The sequence below is a fragment of the Buceros rhinoceros genome, unplaced genomic scaffold (assembly GCF_000710305.1).
Source record: "Buceros rhinoceros silvestris isolate BGI_N320 unplaced genomic scaffold, ASM71030v1 scaffold17361, whole genome shotgun sequence".
Lineage (NCBI taxonomy): Eukaryota > Metazoa > Chordata > Aves > Bucerotiformes > Bucerotidae > Buceros > Buceros rhinoceros.
The window spans coordinates 1-4354 of record NW_010393841.1 but is presented as its reverse complement, the minus strand read 5'-3'; the positions used below and the strand labels follow the sequence as shown (position 1 = coordinate 4354).

Genomic DNA, 4354 nt, shown 5'->3' with positions numbered 1-4354 from the left:
CTTTCCCTAAAAATCTTAAGGTTACAGTTGTTATCTATTTAAATAGGATTCCATGCAAGATTCTCCTTTTTGTGGTATTTTTCATACTTTCTACAATCACATTCATGTGACACTCACTGCTCCTCCAGTTTATAAAAACAGAGTCAGCTCTTGACAGAGATGCCTACCTCTCTATCAAAGTAACATAAAATGTTAAAGAACAGCGAAGTGCACTTCCTTCCTTACAAGTATGTTTAGGACGTATTAACTACTATCTCCCTCACCTTCTGAGCCAAAATAATCCTGATTTAAAACTACTTCTTTTCTTTATTAACATCTTAAAGAAACACCCCACATTCCAAAGTTTTGGTTTGGGTACACTGGATAATCTCTCATAATCTCTAATCAAACAATTAAATTGATTATTTCATATTAAAAAACAAACAAAACACAAAACAAAAGCAAAAAACTACGTCTTTATTTATAGTTTTGAAGCAGCATAGAAAGTTCAATTTTATGACTCTTCCAATTTTAGAGTTTTCCAAAATTGAAACATTCCAGATCTGCTGGCTTAATAAATTTATTATTTGTGTACTTAGAAATGCATAGGTTTTTCATCATAATCTAGGCCCACTAAATATAGTGGTGATTATGATTTTAACAGCTACAGCATCACCTGTGTTAAGAAACTTCAAAATTCACTCATTTAAGAACCTCCTGAACTTAATCTAGAATGTATTCCATTGGGCTAATGCGACTGCAAATTGTTATTTCAGCTGTTTAGATTCTAAATTTTAAACTGACCTGCATAAGCCATTTCAATTATCTGTCAGCACTTCAGATTACATTACTACAATTTGCAAAAAATTCAAAGAACAACCCACCCCGAAACACGATTTATAAGCTTTAAAAAATTTCCTACCTTGAGTCTGTTTCTTGTTCACTGCATTATCGGCCTTATGTCTTTTCTAAATTAAAAATGCACAGTGGTTAAAGACTTCTCTTGACATGATAAAGCTTTCACACCATCAAAAAACCCCCCTCCCATGTATTACCACCTCCCACTCTATTCAATAAACTGATTTAAAAAGCATTTGTAAACAGGATCGTGGATTACTTGCATAGTTATGATCATCAGGAAAGTCACACCCAGTTCTAGGCTAATCGTGTTGTACTAAAATTTCCTCTCACGTGGGCAATTGTTATCTAAACAAGTTCCTTATATAAGGAAGTGGTCTATTTGTGTACCTTTACTTTGCCCTTTCCTGCAAGTGGGAAATGATTTTTCCAAACCAAAGATCATGGAACCATTCTTCATGTAAGTAACTCGTACAGATCTTAAGTCAGGCATCAACTGCGTAACCATATGACTTCACTTCCACCATAAATACATGCAGACTTCAGCAACAGCAAAAAATAAAAAACAAAAATCCACCCCCCCACCCCTAAACAGGCCATGATGTCTCTCACTTTTAATACAGCTGTGAGAAGCATTTTGATAGAAAACTTCTGATACAGTTACTAACCAGCAGCATTTTCAAGGTATAAACAAACTCAGCTACAAAAAGCTTCGGAGACTACTAGTTTAAACACAGTATTTAAAAGTAATGACCTTAGTCCTTCCTCAGCAGAAACATGATTTGGAAAATAAATTTACACAGAATTAACCGATTTAGGCACACTTTTTGAACAGACCTACAGAATTCATGCCTTCAAAATATCAGTACGATCAGAAGTAATCTTGTAAATTGAAAGAAAAGCAAGTCAAGCTACTTAAGAGATATATTTCTAATAAAATGCTGGTATGACTCAGAGGTAACAGCTCTTAAAAGGCCACCTAATTACTTAGTCTTTGCAAAGTGCTAATTTTTTTACTAGATTTTTCACAGATTAGCAGCAGATTCTCCTTTCAAAAATCTGACTGATTTCACAGATAAATATTTTTGATCAATGGGAAGGCAAAACAACTTGACCAAGCAGGTGTTTGGTCTAAGCCTGTGTTTATTTGCCCACAGAGGGTGCCCTCCAACTTGAAAGGTGACAGTTTAATGTCAGTTGCTTTCTGAGGTATGCTGGTTGAAAATCGTTGGAAACAGCTGATAATCTAGCATTGCACGTCACAAATTTTACTAGCACTTCTGAAGTGTATACGGAAAACACATGCTGTTCATGAATAATATCTTCTGCTAACATCTTCCACTTCTTGGGATTTCACTCCAGAAAAGGAAGCATTTGCTTCTTGAGTTGAAAGTATTATTTTGACAAGTATATTTATTGATACTGATATATAAGACTCTGACAAACCAGTTAATCTTGCTTTAATATTAGATGAAGATAACCATTCCTGGAGGCCTTAGCTTTCTCACTTTGAAAAGAAGCTAAGATAAAACGAAAATTAAAGATTAAGGAAAAACAGACTGAATATTTTACTACATGTCAAGTGGGCAGCTTTCACAGGAAAAAAAAAGTAGAGCTGTCAGAGTCAGCCAAATACTCTTGCATGATATAATAGGCAGGCAACATTAAATTTCATACCTGTTTGACTATAAAAAACAAAGCAAATTGTTTTGTTTTGACTATAGCCTGTAAAACTCAACTGTGCAAGTGAGAAATTCATGAAGTTACCATCAGCTGTGTATATATAAACACATATACAGACACACAGAGCCTTTAAAGTAGCAGCTAAATTCTCCCAATCAGCCCCCTCATCTCATTCAGTTTCAACTAAGTAGAGCAGGAACTCACAACATACTGAGCCAATGTAAACTAAACAGAAAGGAAAATGATGTTTGATGTCTTTAGATACCTCTGTAGTATTTGTTAATAAGAACTTTGTTTTAGCTGATAAATGAAAAACCCCTAAACATGTTTGCTGTCTTCCCTCCACACCAAACTGTACACTTCAAGTTGCAAGCGCGAATGGTAGAAACAAATCACATAAGAGTGGATGAGATAATTTTAAAAAGGACATATTGTACAGTAGCAGCAGCCTCAGTTTTATATTTGCCTAGACACTGACAGGTGGTGTACGTCTGTAAGCATTAACACCAGAACAGTTAAAAATATCTGAAAGAACATGCATTAATTTTGTTTATGTACAAGCAACTTAAGAAGAAGCTGACTATTGGGTAGCAAATACAAGAAATGCAAAATAGAACAAAACATTTAACAGAAACATCATTGCCTCTTGCAGAACCACTCAACTCTGTGGCCAAGGAGCTTCATACAACCCAAGGAGACAATATAACTTGCCTACCATTCACAGAGGTAACTGAGGAGAAGATTGAGTTGATTTTATCACTAGGAAAGGCAGCGCGTGTCCAGCCACCCTCATGTGCCCAGCCACCCTCTATTTCTATTATCACCCTCTGCAGCTCACCACTCTTCCTCTTGATCATGTTTCTGTACATACATTGCAATTCTGTCCAAACACAGTAAAATCTGATGCTCTCAGGAAGCCTACCATTTATCTTCAGGGAAAGACTATATTACCTGCAACCCCTTCTAAAAAAATCAAGAGAACAGTCCACAAGAATGCTACTCCTCCAGTGGACAGACTGCCATACTGTGATATATCTAACTTCGTGTCTTCCACATAACATATTTGTAGAATTAAAATAACAGACAGGATGAAGAAATTCTTAGCATCTACAGAGATTTGGTATATCATTGAGAAAAATTTCTTAAACACAGAAGTAATCAACTAAAAGACAGAATCATTAGAATGAATACTTCCAAGTTAAGACAATATCCCAGCTCTTTTAAAGTTATTCAATGCAAGAAGAAAGGAAAGCAACCGCTATTACAAACATTGACTCGAATGAGCCAATGAAAGCGTGGCATAGGCGGGGGCACCTTCCTAACAAGGACAAGCATTCCATGTCTGTTCCTGGCCATGAGGCGTCAGCAGATTACACTTAGCACCAAGACATGAAAAAGTAAAGTAAATTGCACTGGGCTGGAGCAATGGGAAACACTGAAAAAGGCCTATTCCCTTCCTGTCTACAGAATCATGCAAAGTTACAACAGTAAAATCAATGATTTTATGGACATGACTTTAGAAATAAAGGGATGCATCAGATGCGTGGACCGCAATTTGACAACTGGGAAAAATATATACTTGAAACTTAAAAAATGGCACATTGGCGACCTGTACTCATTCATCTAGAATGTATTACACTGTTATAAATACTAAAAGTGCCACATAATCATTCCAGCAGAAAGTTAAAAGACGCTTTTTAGGAAGGCCCAGGAATCATATAGCTGTGAAACAAAAATCTACCCAGTTTCAGGTATGGAAGACAAGTGGAGATGACTGAGCCTCTGCAGCCTCCTAGATCTTCAACTCTGAGTTCCTGAGGGCTTGTCCTGGTTT

At 36.2% G+C, this 4354-nt stretch overlaps 1 protein-coding gene across 1 annotated transcript in view; it reads right to left on the bottom strand.

Annotated features, from left to right (window-relative positions):
- ATP8A1 (ATPase, aminophospholipid transporter (APLT), class I, type 8A, member 1) overlaps positions 1-941 on the bottom strand; it is a gene marked incomplete at its 3' end in the record, with an annotated part of 43053 nt that extends 42112 nt beyond the window's left edge. Inside the window, exon 1 of the mRNA XM_010145028.1 lies at positions 902-941. The remainder of the gene's footprint in view (positions 1-901) is intronic.
- Positions 942-4354: the final 3413 nt, after the last annotated feature.